The sequence below is a fragment of the Dermacentor albipictus genome, chromosome 10, assembly GCF_038994185.2.
Source record: "Dermacentor albipictus isolate Rhodes 1998 colony chromosome 10, USDA_Dalb.pri_finalv2, whole genome shotgun sequence".
Lineage (NCBI taxonomy): Eukaryota > Metazoa > Arthropoda > Arachnida > Ixodida > Ixodidae > Dermacentor > Dermacentor albipictus.
In genome coordinates, this window is record NC_091830.1 from 72,924,534 (window position 1) to 72,944,899 (window position 20,366).

A 20,366-nucleotide genomic window follows, 5' to 3' on the forward strand; every position below is an offset into this window, starting at 1 on the left:
GAAAATGTATTTTATATTAGTAGGCAATAGTGTGTGGCTCACAGGGCCGCAAACATTTATTAAAGTTTTGTTTTAAGCTTTTGTTATGAATTTGTTAAAAAATAATTTTAAGCCAAACACAGCCATATCTAAAAAGTGAGCAGGAAACACTGATACCATCTCTTTCGTTTGCGTTATAGTGAACTAGTTCACTATAGTTTGCGTCGTGTTTGCATTTTTCCGTCGCCATTTCGTACGTATTTTTGTTAGTTGCCTCCCGTCAAGTTGGTTCTTTATTTTATGTTCCGGCCTCGGCACGTGCGTTTGTTTGCTCGGACAGCTGGAGCGTAAGATGTCTCACGTCCTTGCGAAGTGAGTTGACGATAACAAGTGGGACGTGTATCCCGTGAATGCTTTGGCCGACACGGATGTGGCCTTCCGTCTCATATCGCAGCAGGGGTCAATTAAAGAAGTATTCAACTCATCATTTGGAAAGAAGGAGCGCCACCGGACCCGGCAGTACTCCTTGCCTTCGGTGAGTACATCTCGTGTTTTTTGACGGCTGTCCCTACTAAAGTAACATATTTAACAGGGAGAGGCGGGCTAGTTGGTGGTCGATATTGGAATGCATCATGTAACCGCGAAAACGACAACGGACGATGAAACATCCGCGCCTGTCCTGTGTGTTTCTTTCCTCGTCCGTTGTCGTTTGCGTGGTTACATGATGCATCCCAACTAAAGGCACGTTACACGGAACCTGTCTCAGAAAAGTTTATGCGCTGTCCAGGTTGCCGGTGTAGCGTGTTGCACGTACAATCAATTGATCACTAAGACACGGAAAAAAAAATCTCATAGCGAATATGATCGACGCGACCAGTTTGTGTGCTAGACCTTGACATTTTTCATACGTATGCCCGAGCAGCGCAATGTAATACAGCCTAGCCACAAATTCGTGCCAGCTTGCCCGCTTATCAGTCATTCTGCTCGATATTTCAGCAAAGTTCTGACTGGTGTCGCATAAAAGTCGCGGGCCGCTTTTATCGTCGCGACAAGAGATTGGGGGATTTTTTACAAGCACTGCTCCCGGAGGGGACATGTAACCGGCAAACGAACGCTTCAGAAGAGCACTTGATATTATAACAAAAGTAGCGGCCCAGGTTCTCCAGGGCACCCAAGGGGTGCGGGAGGATCAAAGCTGGAAGCAGGGCGGCCCGTGAGTTGGGGCCGCGGAGGCCGAAGCGTTTCACGGGCATTCACACTGTAAGGCATTCGTATTTCGAGCTGCCGGTCTTCTACAGGTGGATGGTCACGCATTTATGAAAAAGAAGTAATATTTATTTATTTACAATATCGCAAAGGCCCCAGTAAAGGGATTTTACATGAGGGGTGGGCTATTTACAAATGCATTAAGTGTTATATACAATTTTTTTTATTACTGTATTGAAGTCGGTGCTACTGGAGAGGAGCGCAACGTCAGAGGGAAGGTAATTCAAATCTTGCAATGTTTTGACAAAAAAAATGAAGAAAGATTCACAGTGGTTCGAGCAGATGGTGGGTATACAGCTGTTTCGTGATTGGTGCTGACTTGATGGCAGGAGTACAAGGTGACGTGTGATAAAACTTGAACAATAGGCACAGACGTGCTATTCTGCGGCATGCTGAAAGACTTCCAAGGTTTGCACGAGATTTTAGTTCGGTGAGACTAGAATGGTATGAGCATTCTGAGAAAATGAATCTGGCTGCATGGTTCTGTACAGATTTTAGCATTTTATTAGGGTTACTTTGGTGAGGGTCCCAAACAGTACATGTGTATTCCAGTTTGGTCGGATTGTGTGATAGGCGAGAAGTAGGACAGAAGGATGTGGTAGATAAAGGTTACGATGTAAACAACCAAGAACGCGGTTAGCTTCATTAGTAGTGTGCATTGTATGAAAGGACCGTGTTAAATGTGATGACAAATGAACACCTACGTACTTGTACGCACTTACACATGAAATTGCGAAGTTATAGATCAAATAATTCAGTGATGAGTAATATTGCTGGCAATGAAAAGAAAGTAGTGATGTTTTATTTGTGTTTAGTGACATGAGCTACTCGTTGCACCAGATTTCGATCCGTTGAAAGTCAGACCGAAGGGAGTGAATGTCAGACAGGTTGTTAATTGGACGATATATGTAGCATGCAGTCGTCTGCAAAAAGTGTGATGTTAGAAGAAATATCACTCGGTAAATCATTGATATATATTAGGAATAGTAGTGGGCCTAGGATCGTGCCCTGAGGCACGCCCAAGCTGACAGGAAGGTAGGCAGAAGACTGTTTATTGGCGCGCACGAATTGCTGGCGGTTAGTTAGAAAGTCACAAATCCATTCAAAAGCAAAAGAATTAACGCATGAAAGTTTTAGAAACGGGCGTTCATGAGGAACGTTATCAAATGCTTTCTCGAAGTCCCCCCCAAAAAAGGACACACACTCACACGATATATCTCACGTGCTCCTTTCTTCCGCATTCCAAAGAAAGCCTGCGAAATATAAAAAAATACCATGTGACGGGGCAATGGTGCGCTGTTATTGTGTTGCTTGCTCTCAAGCATGCGATGGATGAAGACGTCGGCTGCAGCGAGACTGGCCCGTGACAGGGCGTTACGTCTGGTGTAGGTATCTGGGCATGCGGCTTTTATCGCATGACGGCACAAATGCATGCTGCTGGCTGAGCGGTGCCGAAGCGATAAAGCATCTAAGGAGACGAAAGAGAACAAGAAGATAGCTTTATTTCTTTTTTATTCTTGAAATGCACACGAGCTGGCGGCCTGCCGATGGAGTGTAATGGGGTTGGGCGGGGAGGCGGCGTTAGGGCCAGAATGATTTTGCAGTGACCTTCAATCCAAAAAGTGCCTTTCGATTATAATGCGTGTTCGAAGAGGTCACCATCTCATAGGCACATTTTCCAAGCCGTTCTTGATCATAATATCAGGGATGGAGTTGCAAACTTGTCTTACTTTTTCTTTCAGGTTCTCTGATGTTGTAGTTGGTGTCCGGTATACTTGATCCTTGATGTAGCCCCAGAGAAAGAAAGCAAGGGAGTTAAATCTGGCGACCATGCTGGCCAAGCAATGAGCCCATGCTGTCCAATACACTGCTGCGGGAATAATTCATGCAGCCATTTGCCAGCTTTGCTGCTGCCGTGTGCATGAGCACCATCATGCTGATACCAAATATCCTTGATCCTAGCCAATGGAACTCGGCAAAGAAAATCCTCAGGCGCCCCATCAAGGATGTCATTCATATGTTTCGCCTGTAAGCATGTTATTAAAAAACAGGGGGCCAATGATAGTGCCACCGTAAATTCCACACTACACGTTAACCGACCGCTGATATTGGTAATGTCTTCAAAACCCAGTGAGGGTTTTCGTTGCTCCAATAGTGAGTGTTGTGGATGTCCACGTGGGCATTACATGAGAAGGTAGCTTCATCAGTCCACAATGTTTTGTTGGCAAAGCCCGGCGGAAGGTAATCTTCCACCTTGATTATAATCCAGTTTGCAAAGTGCTTTCGATTTTTGAAATAGCGGGGCTCCAACTACTGGTGCAGCTGCATGTGGTATGGATGAGGCTGCCTCTTCTTAAGTACTCTTCACATTGAAGAATTTGGCACTCCAGCTTCAGCACCCACACTACGAGCACTTGCATGTGGGTCTGAAGAAAACTGACACAGTATCTATCTCCATGTCCTCGTCCAGGATTGAAGATTTATGTTGCTTCTTCGTAAAAGTCCCAGTCTGTCTCAGCGTTTCATATGCATGCGAAATCATCATTGAGCTCAGATACTTACCTGGATGCCAGTGTGGAAATAGCTAAAGTGCACGCCTTCTATGTCCACTTGACGCACCTAAAGCCAAAACCATATCCTCCCTTTCCTCATTGGAGTAAGCCATATCCACTGCTCAACGTTGGTCACAGCTGAATAGCGTTGCTGTAGAGAACACGCAGGGATATGTGTGCCTGAGGAGCTCTGGATATTGGGGGCGAGCTCCACCACTGGAAAAGCTCATGCCACCATCGGCGTGATGTGACATATGAGAGGTCACGTGGACACAGTGGCCGCATCGGCTGCATTGGAAGCACCGAAGCGAGCTGAAAATGAAAGTTAAGTGCCACCTGTGCTACTGTTCTGATTAAGTGGTGAGGCTTTACCGCTTGACAACATTTGAAAGTACTCTAATAGGTAGTGGCTGCCTTTGGAAGCGTGCAGCATGGTAGGCTGCTGCTCGGTGCCGTTGTGCCGGACGTACGCAGTGGAGCCTGGTGTCAGCCTTATTCACACGTAGTCACAGAACAAAGAGCCACATGAAGCTTGACTCGCGAAACTTAGAAGTGGCAGACAGCCATCACCTACAACTCCGGTATGCAGCAAACAGGTGCGAGGAAGATTTCTGCTATGGTGTCAGGACTGCGCGATGTTTGGTGAGTAGCAGAAAACGCACACCGAGACGCTTGCCCGCGCCCACTGCCTAGCTAATGTCATGACGGTTTTGGTCTATGAACTTGTTGACGCTAGATACTGGCAAGTTCACTGGAACGGAAAGGCATGGCATATGGTCACGATTGTGTTATGAATTATTGCACTGGATTACGACGAAGAAGCACAGGGAAATCGCACGCTGAGAAGACCGATAAGCATACAGTGCGATGCAACTTGAGAAATAATATTGGAACGTCCAAGAATTCAGAAGACGAAAGAAGATTTAATCGTTGCGATGGCACATCACAGTCACCGTAGGTGTCGAAATCTCTATCACAAAATTATTTTTGAACAGTTGTGATAGCGTCCATGCAACAAAGATTGCCATTGTACTGTAAAATGCTCATATGCTGCAGCCTAAAGCTCACGGCACGGTGCGAAAACGCGCTCACTGCGAAAGCAAAACATTGTTCACAGACATGCATGCAGACGTGCAGTCGGTTGCTGCGAACCCGTGCAATCGCTGCATTGAGGCTTCATTCTGTTATGCCCCATTTGGTTACACAGACAGCCCACTATAAGAACATATTTCGCATAGTTTATTCGCAGCATTTGCCTACCTTTCACGCAATTAGGGAGACTCCATCCTGGCGACCGCGTGCAGTGGCGCTCACTGTACATATGTATTCGGCAAAGAGATAGCGTCTGTAAACAATTCTGTGCTTTCAGTTTGCCCAAGATTATTATATCGACAGTCAAAAACTTCCCTCGTTGTGAGAGTACTTACATAAATGTTGAGGAGGGCCGTCACGTGGTGTTTTTTTTTTAGCGCTGTAAGCGAAACCTATGAGGAGCGCGCCGCGTGATCTCATACTACACAAGGGACGAGCTTCTGACAGATGGCGACTCCGTAAGTCCTCGCCCCCAACATTGCATTTCGCTGGAATTGGTTCAGACGAGGTACATAAGGTATGATCTACATCCGGTAAACTGGAACAGCCTGTGGGCGCACTCTTTCGGGGACTGACACGCTGGTGACGGTGCACAAGTGTGAAGCCAGATGCGGCCACCCGATACTGCGACCACAAAGTGATGTGCATCCGTGAGGTGCGAGATTAAAAAAAAAGTCTGGTAGACAGTAAGTGCGAGAAGGAGAGCAGACGGGGCCAGTATGGAAAGAGTTGTCTGAAGAATACATGTGTAATCTTCCTTGAATATAGCCAAGGTTTTTTTACCATTAGTTAGTTTTGTCCGCATGCGACTTATCCGCTGTTATTCGAGCCCTAAGGTTTAAAGTTGTAGCATCATCGTTCAATTTGAAAACTTTTACAAGGTCATTTGTGTACAAAGGCAAAATTCCAGCAGCAGTAATTGCTTTCCATCATTCTCACGCACTTCGCCCTTCCCTTCTTTCAAGCAGAATCAAAATGCTGCTTTCATCTTTTCTCTTTTGTGGCCTTAGATGCTTTATCGCTTTGGCAACATTTGGCCAGCAGCATGCATTTGCACCGTTCTGCAATAACAGCCGCATGCCCGGATACCTACACCAGGCATAACACCCTCTTGCGGGCCAGTCTCACTGCAGCCGACACTGTTCATCCATCGCACGCATCAGAGCAGCACAATAACAGTGCACAAGTGCCCCACCACGTGGTATTTTTTTATATGTTGTGGGCTTTCTTTGGAACGCGGAAAAAGGGGCCATGTGAAATATACCGTGTTGGAAACAATTTATTGAGAGGTTTCTGTAAATGCTCTACAACTTTGCATCTCACACTTGGGGTCTGCAGCCAATACTTAAAAAGTTGATTAATTAAACATAAATAATCCGTTAGTTAAGGGGAAAATAAAAAAACAGCCTGAGTAACTCTAGAACAGTGCCAACATTATGAATTTGGTTCAACTTCCGTCCGGAGTGCCTTTCATTTTTAAAGCTTTGGCTCAAGCTATGTGGGACAAGCTGTATATATAGTACACGAGGGAGATTGAAAGGTTAGATGACATAGCTGGCTGTTCATTACACTATTACCAAAAAAGTTGTTTGTAAATTTAATAACTAACCCTCATTTATCACTACTTGCGAATAAGCTCATTATGTAAACTAGGTTGGTACTTAACCAGACTTACTTAGTCAAGACAAGCATGGGCCGATTTTTGTAGCAATGCCTTTTCCCATGGAGGAAAGAAACAAATTAGGAGGGCTTGACGTCACATTTTTGAAGAAGTGACTAGCGCAAGGGTGGACATGAGACAATGAGACACTAAAAAGATGACAAGGACAAGCGCCTGTCCTTGTCGCCTTTTAGTGTCCACTCTTGCGCTAGTTACTTCACCATGGAATACCAACTAGCCCGGTCTCGCACCCCACATTTTTGAAGCCGGAAATGCAGCCATGTTGGTGTGCCATCTCCCTTTGTGCCTCCAATCAGCTCGCCAGAACAGTTAGGCACGAGCTTTGAACTTGCATTGCTATGAGCTGCCAGAAGTGTGTGCTGCTGATGCGCATCAGAACAATGCCTGTGAAACTTCTTGATCAGTTTTAGTGAAGCAGACGCGATCCTGTGCCCATCTGGGGCATGTTGAAGATGACAAAGACCTGCACCGCAAATACTTGAGTATGTCTGTTGCTGACACTTGCACTCACAGACCCAAAACATCTTTCAAGCTTACACACCTCGCTTCAAAGTCAGCTTGTCTTGCAAACATAATGTGCTGCGAGAAAGACGCGGATCGAACAAGCTTATTTCACTTTTCAGAGGCCTAGCACAGCAGCGAGAGCTTAAGGGGCATGGTTGCTATGGCAAGGTTTTCATTTGGGGCACCATTACCAGTGCTGCATTGCGAAAAACAGCATGCGACTTCCGTCACACTACCTCCAACACGTCTGTGTTGGCCGGCGCCTCTCCTACGCTCTCCTTCCTCCATGCCTTTTCCCGATAACAATGCCTTTCAGTGCTCTTCGCTTTAGTGAGTGGTCAAGCGAGGCTGTGTATCGGGCGGAGCTTTAAAAGAGGCCACTCATAAATGCGAAAAGCACTGAAAGGCATTGGCATCGAGAAAAGGCATCGCTACAAAGTACTGGCCATGCTCGCCACTTCTTTCTGTATAAGTAAATACAAATAAAAATTGGCTCACAAATGTACAGTACTTGACACAGCATAAGAATTGGGGATAAGAGTTAATGGAGAATAGCTTAGTAACTTGCGAATCGCTGATGATATTGCCTTGCTTCGGAACTCGGGGGACCAATTGCAATGTATGCTCACTGACCTGGACAGGCACAGCAGAAGGGTGGGTCTAAAAATTAATCTGCAGAAAACTAATGCTTAACAGTCTCGGAAGAGAACAGTAGTTTACGATAAGAAGCGAGGTACTGGAAGTGGTAAGGGAATACATCTACTTAGGGCAGGCAGTGACCGTGGATCCGGATCATGAGACTGAAACAATCAGAAGAATAAGAATGGGCTAGGGTGCGTTTGGCAGGCATTTTCAGATCGTGAACAGCAGGTTGCCATTATCCCTCAAGAGAAAAGTGTGTAACAGCTGTGTCTTACCAGTACCCATCTACGGGACAGAAACCTGGAGGCTTATGAAAAGGGCTCTCCTTAAATTGAGGACGACGCAATGAGCTATGGAAAGAAGAATGATGGGTGTAACATTAAGGGGGATAAGAGAGCAATTGGGTGAGGGAACAAGCACAAGTTAATTACATCTTAGTTGAAATCAAGAAAGAAATGGGCCTGGCCAGGGCATGTAATGAGGCGGGAAGATAACTGATGGTCATTAAGGGTTACGGACTGGATTCAAATAGAAAGGAAGCGTAGCAGGGAGCAGCAGAAAGTTAGGTGGGCGGATGAGAGTAAGAAGTTCGCAGGGACAACATGGCCACAATTAGCACATGACCGGGGTAGTTGGAGAAGTATGGGAGAGGCGTTTGCCCCACAGTGGGCGTAGCCAGGCTGATGATGATGACGCAAGTGATCATTGTTAGCATTGTGTTCAGTGGGGCTGGTTGGTACATCATGGAGTACAGGACAGCGCTCTGTGCTGTGCTCTTTACTCGCTCGCCCTGTGTTGCGCTGTTCCTGTTTTTATTCTAAAGGGATCATTGTCTGTGTTTATATATTTTTAAATAAGGTTTCCATTGAAACCGTTCAACGGTGTGGAGTAAACAAAAATATCGGGACATCTGAACATTCGAATATTATTCATCAAACAACCATGCAGGCTGACTGATCACTGGTTGTCCAGTTTTAATCTTTGAATAAGTTGGGAATCAAGCAACCGAATAACTGGTATTGCCAAAGGCCTGATTTAATGGTGCTTTTATAGTTTGTCAACTACCATTGGCAATATTGAATTAAGGCGTGTTTGTAAGAAGGCATTATGTTGATAACTTCGATGACAGTCTGCGAAAATGCACTGCCCACAGATAATTTTCGTGCGCGTGATACTGCTAAACCCATTGTTCTTGTATGTTTTTAAAAAAATAGATGCTTTCTTTTATTTCAGATATCAACCCATGCAGCACCTGTACTGTTCAGGTAAAGGCACTTCAAGAAGAAAATCGGGAATTAAAAGATGAAGTGGAACATATGAAGCGGATGGCAGAAAAACACGATTACATTTATGGTAAAAAGCCTTTAAACATATGTTGCCACAACATTATACAGTCAGCAGCTGTCCTAACCTTGGTGCTTGACCACTTGCCATTGCTTTTGAAAAAGTTGAAGACCCTTCAAAATAAGAACGTTAATTTCATGAAACATGTTTTTCAACGGAAAGGTTTTTGCTTCCGTTATTACCATGTGAACTTGGTCACAAAGTGCCAAACTATGTCATAAAAGGCGCTGGAAAGAACACTCTTCCTTTCCTATGAAAGCAAGACAAAATTTTTCAGGTAAATGAAGAGAAGGAAGTTTTACACCATAATGCATTCGTCGATTATCAGCCATTTCTAACATTTTTATAGGCCATTGAAAGGCAGTAAAATGGCCTGTATTTAGGATTTTTTCCAGTAAAAGCTTAAATTTTGCATCAGGCAAATGGTCAGGACCTGTACAATGCTGAAAAAAAAAATGCTTGGACGGAATATGGTACAATAGTGTACACATGTGACGACCACTCAAAAAAGCTGATACGGTGTGCTAATTTAACAATGAATTGAAAAAAAATATGCAAACACTGCCTCTTGTGATAGCTCATTGTGTTGTTATTAAACTGAGAAAGCTTTGTTAGAATAATTTTTTGCTTAAAGGGAGAAAAAAGGATATTGAAGTGCTATTCCACCGATCTCAAAATGTACAATACATCTTCTCACTTCAGGAAGCCTCTTGGCGCCAAAGACGGAATGCATGGATACGAGCGCTCCTGTGCCAATAAATAGAGGTTAGTCTAAACGGATTTTAAGGTAATTGCTTCATTGCTAGGGTGGTTATGAGCCTCTTCAGTCAAGCAGGGCTGCTAGATTACTTGTGTTTACCAGCATGTCACTGTCTGCTAATTTCCTGCTTGGTGCCCTTACACAGCATTGGGCAGTGCATTGATACCGACGTATTTGCTACCCGACTACTTGTGCCAGTCTAGTTAGAATGCAATAAATAAAATAATAATAATAATTGCAGATTCTCGTAAATATCAAACGAGTAAGTTGGTGGGAATGAGCTGCCCAGTATTGTGTAAGGATGATGAGCCGGCCGTTAGTAGACAGCGACATGCTACTAAATACACGTAATCTAGCAGCTCTGCTTGACCGAAGAGGCTCGTAACCACCCCAGTACTGAAGGAATCAACATAAAATCAGTTTGCGTTACCCTTATGGCACAGTAACGCTCGTGTTTAGTACTACAGGCTCAATATATAACAAGAGATCAAAGGACGAGAGAAAAGAAATAAAATGTTCATGCATCCGCTAGCACAAAAACTTGGAAAAGGACAGCAGAAGCACAATGAGATAAACAAAGTGGCGAGTGATCGCTTTTTCATTCTGCGTAACTTGTGCATTTATCCACTTCCAGTTTCATTTCACATGCTGCCATGGCTCAGTGGCTGCATTTTGACTGTGGTGCAATCCAAAAGCACCTGTCTGTTGTGATATACTAAAGAACCATAAGTGATTGCTTTCATAATTTCATAACCAATTTATTTTGCAGAAGCACCCAAATTAGTCAAAACGACCTAAAGCTGCACTTGGCAAGGTTGTAAATCAAGCCAAACAAACAGTTGGACCTTTTGTTGCTTGCCCAAAGGTGCATATATCTATCATATCTTCTGTCTTAGCTAGCTAACATAAATGCATGAAATGGTACTGTCAGAAAAATGAATTTTTCGCACTATCCTATCCTTAAACTTGTTCTCTGCAAGCTCCAAGTCTCTTCAAGTCAAAGGCAGGAACATGCACATTGGTATAGCAATGCATCATCAGAAATTGCTGTTTATTTAAAAAGGTAGTAAGCAGGATGACCTCTCATTGATAGGCTGCATTTTTCATATCAATTTTGGCTGTGAAAGCACACATTAGGGTTGATGCCTGAGGAAACTTGTCACTGTCTTCACTGTAATTATGCATTTATGTTTCTGGCTAGAAACGTCATTTATAGTCCTAATATAATGTGTGCTGTGTAGCATCCATGTCTGAACCTGTTCTTACTATTGCCAAAAAGCACTCGTCCTGTCTCCCTTTCTCATCCGTGTTTTCTTCGATGAATTCATAACAGTGAGCTTGCGTTCAAATCCTTTTAAGCCACTGATAACTTACACCATCACCAGACAGTAACTTTAATGTCATGAGCTTGTACAATTTCACTTGATGGAGGTCACTTTGGTGTTACATGACAAAAAAGTGTCACCTGATATTGAGGGCTATGGTGCTTATCAGAGTAGTATGCACTTGAGCTTTTCCTGTGCCTTTATGCTGTGTGTAGATATCATGAATGGATATGAAAGTGCCAGAAAAACCAAACTTGCCTCCGGTGGGAGCCGAACCCACAACCTCTTCACTACAAATTGCGTTACCGCGGCAACTGTTCCAACTTCTAGATTCTTGGGTATTTTGTTTATGTGTAACCGTGGGTGTGTTAGCCAGTTCTATTCATGCCAATCCATTGGATGTGGACCATCCTTTTGGCCAATGGTGACGCATATGTGAACTTTATGAGCAGGCAGCTGACCAATAAACTCTTGTATGCTATTTGAAGACATCAAACCTGCCTGATTCAAGACCCTCATTATGAAATTAAAGACAAAGGGAACTGAGGGGCCCAATTTTGTTATACACAATCATGTGAAACCAACAGATAATAAGCCAAATAAAGCATAAAGGAAGTTATCTGTATTTTTTTACTTAAGTGTAGAAATGATAAAGCAAAATGATAGTCGATGAAAAACAACTTGCTGCTGTAAGTCATGTCAGTAACTGCTGCAGGTTACCGCATTGTTTCTCTCCTTTAAACTTAGCTATTTGTTCCTAGATGTGTCACCCGCTGTGGTTGCTTAGTGGCTATGGTGTTGGGCTGCTAAGCATGAGGTCGCGGGATTGAATCCCGGCCACAGCGGCTGCATTTCAATAAAGACAAAATGGAAAAGCGCCAGTGTACTTAGATACAGATGCACGTTAAAAACCCCAGGTGGTCCAGATTATTCAGGAGTCCCCCACTACAGTGTGCCTCATAATCAGATCGTGGTTATGGCATGTAAAACAGCATAATTTAATTTTTGTTAGGTATGTCATTGCCAGCAAATTCTGAATCTTACTCTGCAAAAGATTATGGGCTATACAGCCTCCCACATGATATTTTTTTTTCATGTTCCCAGGTGGACATTAAGGCCGGTGTGAGTGTTGAACAAGGCACCCTAGAGAAGCTATGCTGAGCATGCGAAAGTGGCCTTGGCAAATTTGCCAGGGCTCTTTTGTGGAATGTATTCACCCCTGAGGAGCTACGGGACGAACCGCTCCTGGGTGAGAAGAGCAACGTGCACTTAAACCAGCCATTCAAGGAGGCCTTGGACCCTATTCGTATCCGAGCTGTGATTGGTATGTACGTCAGTCCTAGTGGTACAACTCCAAATTCCAGTCTTGGAACATTATTTTAAAAATTCGCATCTCCTCGTGCGTTACTTAGCAAGAGATATGCGCCAGCACAGCAATATTAGCTTTTAGTTTGACTGGTCAAGCTCGGCACCACCAGGTAGCTGGACTGTACAGAGCGATCAGGCCACTCACGGACGTCTAGGCTAAAAGCTCCTTATCACAGCAATAGTAGCATGGAGAGGATTTAGTGTACGCCTCCACCTATCCATCAAAATCTCCAAATCTTGCCTGTGGTTAACAGAAAACCAAACACGCTTGGCATTGCGACAGAATGCTCGCAACACATGCTGCTTCGACAGCTTGCTTGGGATCGACTGCCAGTCAGCTGGCGGAGAAGTTTGAGAGGCTTGGTGCGCTGGCTCAAGACAACTAAAAGGAGATGACAGGATGTCCCATCACGATGCAGAGCCAGTGAAGGCGGAGCTTAGCCTGGCGAATGAGTTGGAGAAAAAGCATGGCTATGGAGGTGGGTAACTTGTAATTGGCTAAAGTTCTCTTAAAGGGCCCCTGAAACAGTTCAGACAAATTTTGTAGACGCGTAGGATACAACTAAAGTTAATCATTCACACCACAATTTGTGTGAAGCCTTGCGTATTAAGAGAGCCACTGACGATTACAAGTTACCCTCCTCCGTAGCCATGCGTTTTCTCCTCAACTCGTTTGCCAAGTGATCAGGGCTAAGCTCCGCCTTCACTGGCTCTCCGTCAGGACGGCACGTCGTGCCGTCTACTTCCAGTTCTCTAGGACCGAGTGCGCGAAGCCTCTCCAACCTCTCCACCAGTTGCTTGGCAGTCGACCCCAAGCGAGAGCTATCGAAGCAGAGTGCATTCTGAGCAGTCTGTTGCAACGCCGAATGTGTCTGGCATTCCGGTAACCACAGCTGAGCGGACTGATTGGTCTGCACGGTCTAGCCACATGTTGGTGCAGAGCTTAACGAGCCAAACAACGAGCTAATATTGCTCTGTCTCGGCGTAAAACAATTTAAGCATTTACAAAAGCATGTTAACGATTACGCTCGTGCAAAATATTTACACCCGCAGCAAGGAAGAATACACTTTGTTACTGTTACTGTTTTTGGTCAAGCTCTCCCAGTTGAAAATGACAACAGAGGTTGTGTTCAGTACTACAGAAATTTCTGTTGTACAACAGGATTTTTCTGTAGTAACTACAGATTCCTGATGGAGCGACAGACTTTTCTGATGTACAACAGACATTTGTTGTTGCTACTACAGAAGTACAGTCTGTCGTATGTCTGTTGTTACAACAGAAAGCTGAAGCTCTACAACAGATTTTTGTAGTACTACAGAAATTTCTGTTGTACAACAGGATTTTTCTGTAGTAAGTACAGATTCCTGATGGAGCGACAGACTTTTCTAATGTACAACAGACATTTGTTGTTGCTACTACAGAAGTACAGTCTGTCGTATGTCTGTTGTTACAACAGAAAGCTGAAGCTCTACAACAGATTTTTGTAGTACTACAGAAAAAATTGTCATCACTACAGGCACCCTGTTGTCCCAACAGAAATGTTCCTGAAGTAACCCGAAAAACTTCTGTAGTGCTACAGAGAGCTGTTGAAATACTACAGAAACCTATTGTGGCAACAGGCCCCCAATTGTCACGACAGAAGTGTTCCTGAAGTAATGCGACCAACTTCTGTTGTACTACAGAAAAATGTTGTTGTACGACAGAAGCCTATCATTGCAACAGGCCCCCAGTTGTCATAACAGAAGTGTTCCTGAAGTAATGGACAAACTTCTGTTGTACTACAGAGAACTGTTCCACAACGGAAACCTATCGCCGCAACATGTACCCAATGATGACAACAGAAGTGCACTGAAATTGTGTGATGCGACAAGCTTCTGTAGTGCCCGGTTGAAAAAGACAAAAGGAATTCCTGTCGCAACTACAGAAATTCTGTTGTACGACAGAAGTTGTTGACATTTCTCAATTGGGAGACATTTCTGACATTACGACAGAAATTCTGATTTCGCAACTGAAGCATTCTGTCGCGACAACAAGAGTTCTGAAGTCGGAACAACAGATTTATATCCTGACAGCGACTCCGACGTTACGACACCAATTCTGACGTCGCAGCATTCGGTCGCGACGGCCAAGAGTTCCGAAGTCGCAGCAGAAGCGCTTTCCGTCGCGGCCCTTTAAAATTGTATGTTAGTTTCGCATCGGTGGTGTACACTGTACTTTTCTCTTGCGCGGTATTCAATCGCGCTTCTCTGAAGCCGGCAATGCTGATGGCACCGACACCGGTAATAAAGTCGACGTGGCGAATAGTTATAATTGTACCGTGACGACGCGGCACCAGCAACGCCCTACCGGTACCTTACCTACCGGCCTCCTCAAAATCGGCCGCTCATCAAAATCATACCACCCGCGGGAATGGTTGCGTATCCGTTTTTTTTTGGTAAGATGTGGCACACAGGCCTGTGGACTTACATGTGCTGTTACACTGACACATTAGGTAATTTCCCAGGAATATTTCACAAGCTTATGCGAAGCGGAAAAGAAGATTTGGGTTGTTCCACAAAGTTGCGTGAAAAGCTGTCTCGCTCGGCTCTCATTAATCTGGTACAGTGCTGCCGTGAGAAGCCAGTATGCTGTCAGAAAGAACTCTCATCCACGAATGTTCATGTAGCTATTTTGCATTGAACACACGAATTATATGCGCGCTCAAAAGTGTAAAGAACGAGAGACAACTGTCGAAACTAGCAGTAATAACCCTAAAAGTCAACGTTGTCTATTTCTGAATTTCTTATTTAATAAGGATATCGTACAACAAAATCGATGTTCTAGCACTGCAAGATGTACCTGTCGATTGTACGAACACTCTTGCTCTTCTAGAGATGCGGCACTTGACGCGGTGGAGTGATAGCGGATCTTGGCTCCCAAAATGCAAATGTAAACATCAGCGCATCGGCTCGTCGTACTGTTCACAAGGCCAAAACGTACACTCGGAAAGCATGTCAGGGGTGGTGCATTGGTAAGATGCCGGGCTCGGAATCGTGAGGTCGCATGTTCGAATCCTAGGCGAGGACGTTTGTTTTTTAAATTTTTTTTACTTTTATGTTTTTCTTTTTTGTACTAACAAATTTACATAACCTTACGGACGTCTCTGACAATTTTTAATTAAATATTGATCAAGAACTACACAACTTTCTACTACAGGACGTCACACTACAGACAACAGAACTACAGACAACAGAACTACAGGCAACAGAACTACAGGCAACAGAACTACAGGCAACAGAACTACAGAAACAACGTCCCAAAATACGACAGACTCTTAAAATTTCCTGTTGTGTTTTTCAACTGGGCTGTGCCATCAGGTGGCTGCGCCGTGCAGTTTGCGCTTCTGCTCATCCTGTGAAACGGCACAGTCAAACGGCCAGGCCCTGTCTCCTTGTGCTTGCATTTACACAAATACCGGACTCGCGAAACACTATTGTGGTTTTTAGTAATCCTCCGGTGTAAAGTGACGGCTGCAAACGTGCAAATCCTGGCGCTGATTCGATATCGACAGTCCGATGCACTGCAGCCACTTCGCTCGTCTGCTGCCTTGCAGAGGGACATGGTGTCGCAGCTTGACATCCAGTTACTACGTTTTCAGCCTTCAACGTAACAAAGGCGAATCGTGTTTCTTGCGAAAGGACTGAGACCGACAATGACTGCGGAGCTCTCGTAAAAATGGAGCACGTTGCAACACAAGCAGACGACACTTGCTGTGCGCCAGAAGTGTAGTGACAAATTTTTCTTGTGCATTCTCTTTCTGTTACTTTCTTTTTATGGAAACAAATTAACTAACATTCCAACTATTAAGAACAACATTGGTTCACCATAAAGTTAAAAAAATTATTGATGAAGCGCGCTGGGTGGCCAGTCGGATAGCTTGCCCTACCAGCATCATTAGGACAGTTTACATCAAATGGTTAGCTGCGGCTGAAAATTCAGCCGAGTGGTGTGCTGTGATCGGCAGCAATGTAAATTTTTGAAATCTTATAATAAATTATGTGCTTTAACCGGAGCACTTACATGTGTCAAATAATGATCAGAAGGACCTATCCTCTAATGGCTCAGTATGTTTGTACAGAATCATCAAAATCATTTCGGGGTCCCTCTAATGTAAGATGCTTTACACAGATTGTTGTGCGAATGTTTTACTGTAGCTCTGCCCCACGTGCCTACAAAATTTGTCCAGACCATTTCGGGAACACATAAGTGTGTCTTAGCAACAAGGCTGTATGTCAACGCTTATTAGCCTTCATAAGCTGTGATACTTTAGTGTTGCTATCATTGCTTCCACTTTTGGGTGAAGCTTCAACTGTTTTTGTCATTGAAATTCATTTTTTCTTATTGCCCGATAATTTGATAAGGTTTACGCACCCTTTTGGGTAAGAGAAATTTGCTGTGAGGATAAATGAATTTATAAAAGGTCAAATTTTCATTCAACGAAATTTTTATACAACGAAGTAAAGTGCTGGTTTTACTGGCTTCGTTATAGAGGATTACCTGTACGTGCAAATGAATTATATAAAATTCCAATGAATAGCTGCTAACACACTGACCTGTTCTTTATGCATGCTAAAGAGCTTGGTGCCAGTACTGAGATGTTTATCTTCATTCTGCCTCTGCTCTTTACAATATTGTGGTGCACACTTGATAACTGCAGACCGTGGCTCAAAGTACACAACGTAGCTAAATTACTCTGTGATGATGTTTTATGACTGACACTAGCAGTGTGGCCTGCACTTAAACATAGCATAAGGCTTCAATTTGTTATTATTTTATTAGACAGCTAGAAAATCCTGTATGCATCGGTAATCTTATGCTGTATTTCTTTTCCAGACTACACATGCTCCAAGTTTCCCTCTGCCAGCCTCTCCTACATAAAGAACATCATCTCCTCAGTACTGGCAATAGAAATGAAAGAGCCTGAAGCTCAATAAATTTGTGGGCTATTGTATAAAAGGAATGATTCACATACTTTTTGTTAATCACGAAGTTGTTTCTTTTCATGACACCACAGGGAAAGAGGCCTTGCAATGGAAAGCTAGAAAATGCACCTTGAAGATGTCCCGAGGCCAAGCCATGCCTCAATGGCGAATATCAACATTAGTTAATTTCATGTTGCATTGCACCTTACAATCCATAAATTTAATATTGCATTCCACTTTACAATCCATAAACTTAATGTTGCATTCCACTTGAAAATCCATAAACTTATTGTTGCATTCCACTTGAAAATCCATAAACTTATTGTTGCATTCCACTTTACAATCCATAAACTTAATGTTGTATTCCACATTACATTTCATGGAAATACAATTGTTCGTCCATGGGAATTCCATGGAAAGTCAAGGCAATAACTGGTAAATGAAATTACAATGGTTTCACGGTGGCCACTTTTCAATGCTGGTCAACAAATCTGCAATAGTGGGACAATGATATTTCAACAAAAATTTTGTTGATTGAGCAATAGGACGGCAATGGAATATCTACTAAAATTCAACACTAATTTTCATAAGGGTTGCTAGCCTAACTTTGGAAGGTGCCAGTGCAAGTTTCCTGCGAAGGTATCCCAGCTGTCTATATGCTTTTGTGCACGTCTGTTTAATGTGAACGTCCCATTTTAATGTGTTTGTGATGGTAAGACCCAAGTATTTAGCTGTGTCGGCTTCTGTTACATGTAATCCCATTACATATACGCAAATTTTAAGGGTACCTTTTTTCGAGTTAAATACATGGATGAAGTTTTTGCTACGTTAATTTCCATTCGCCATTCTTGACACCATCTGGCAATGTTGGTTAAGGAGGAATTAAGTCGTATCTGGTCGTTAATCGTCCGCACTGTGGTGTAGATGACGCAGTCATCTGCAAATAGCCCTACTGTTACATCAGGGTCAACTTGAGAATGAATGTCATTAACAAATATTAGAAAAAGAATCGGACCCAGCACAGAGCCTTGTGGAGCACCGGAGTAGACATCTAATTCTTCAGATTCAGTGTCATTTATTTTAACGTACTGCCTGCGGTTTGAGAGATAGGCGCTTATCCAGTGTACTATGTTAGTGTCAATCCCAATGTTCTTAAGTCTGTCAATTAATTTTGGATGGGGCATCCTGTCAAATGCTTTGGAAAAGTCTATGAATATTGCGTCAACTTGAAGTCTCGAGTTAATCACTGTAGCAAAGTTATGCGTTACTTCGAAGAGTTGAGTTACGGTAGAAAGGCCTTTGCGAAATCCGTGTTGTTTTAGGTAAAGTAGATTGTTATCTTCTAAGTAGGTGGTAATTGCTTTGCTAATAATGTGCTCCATTTTACAACAAGGACTAGTGAGTGAAATTGGCCTGTAAGTGTTTACCAGTAACTTATTACCCCCTTTGTGAATCGGAAGAACCTTGGCATGGAGCCAGTCCATCGGCAGGGTGGCTGTTTGAAGTGATGCTACGAAAATTGCATGCAAGAGAGGAGTTATCTGTTCTGCGTAACGCCGCAGAAAAGCATTTGAAAGATTGCCAGGACCTGGACATTTTTAACGTCAATCTGTAGCAATAAATTAAGTATTCCTTTTTCGGTTGACTACTTCATACATTGATAATGGAGGTTCCATCACAGTTTCACTTTCTGTAAGCGCAGGGGTACGCGTAAAAACGGACTGAAAGTATCTGTTAAATGTGTTGGCGACAGTGTGAGCTCCATCAGTTAAAATTCCATTTACATCGATTTGAGTCAGATGGTTCTCGGGCCTGGAAAGGTAGCGCCAAAACAAGGTTTGTAAAGTAACAAGGTTTGTCAATATTACAATCAAGACCATTGTCACCATTAACAATCAAGACAGAGGTGTTGAATAGCATCAGTGCTTATCAATTGCAATAATGGGAGGCTTTTCCAATCTGTTATAGTGCACGGAAAGAAAGAACACGCAAGGAAGTTAGTTCGGGTGTTATAAGATGCTAAACAATCAGCTTGACGGTGCCGTGTTCGACGCGCTGAAAGCGGTTTAGCATAAGCTTAAGGATGCAGATAGAAACTTACTTTAGGCAAGAAAATAAATTTCAGGCTTTATGTTTTTCTAGATAGTTGTAGAGTCTGAATATCATGTTGACTCATTAAACTAGTGGGAGAGTAACTTAGTCTATACCGGGTGTTCAAAATGAAGCTTTATGGTTTTCGTAAAATGAGGCACTAGGAGGCATGCGAACACCACCTGTGCAAATAAGTCATTTGGCCCAGGGGTCACAAAAATGAGATGACAATTATTGCTGTCGGAAACACAATTTATTAAAATTCAATTATTAGCTTTTTGTTGACTGGAATAAGTGGGTATGTTTGTATTGAAAAGTTAGAGGCAGTAGTGTTTCTACGCAGTATCAGTTGGCAGAATTCTCCATGCGTGTTTGTGCGCCGCAACATATGACTCGGAATTTTATATGTCATTCGCATGGTCATGCATGCAAGAGAGTGATGATAGGCGCAAAGCTCCTCTTTGATGTAAAGCGGTTGTTGCACGCGGCGTTTAGTCTTACAGCGGGGCGGATGCATTGACAAAGATGGTAGCTGCTCGCTTTCGCCTCTCGGCTGGCGAAATCAAGGGCCCTATAACGTAAAACTATTCCAATATGTTTCTATTCCAATCTCCTGATGTGAAATTGGCGTAAGCACCAACGCAAGCACCGGGCGGTCACCCGCAGGGTTGTCTGAACAGACCAATCAAACGCTCTCCTCGTTCATAGGAGGCCACTTTTGTTTGCTTGAAAAACGAATAACATTGCCTACACTGAGCAGCTTGTTGTATCTAATTGGCTGACAAGACGCGAGAACGCTG

At 43.5% G+C, this 20,366-nt stretch overlaps 1 long non-coding RNA gene across 1 annotated transcript; it reads left to right on the forward strand.

Moving 5' to 3' along the window:
• Positions 1-193: 193 nt before the first annotated feature.
• LOC135899080 (uncharacterized) lies at positions 194-17,509 on the forward strand. Its single transcript, XR_010563526.2, has 4 exons — positions 194-514; positions 8,950-9,069; positions 12,250-12,469; positions 17,387-17,509. It is a non-coding gene; the product is annotated as an uncharacterized lncRNA (long non-coding RNA).
• The last annotated feature ends 2,857 nt before the right edge of the window (positions 17,510-20,366 follow it).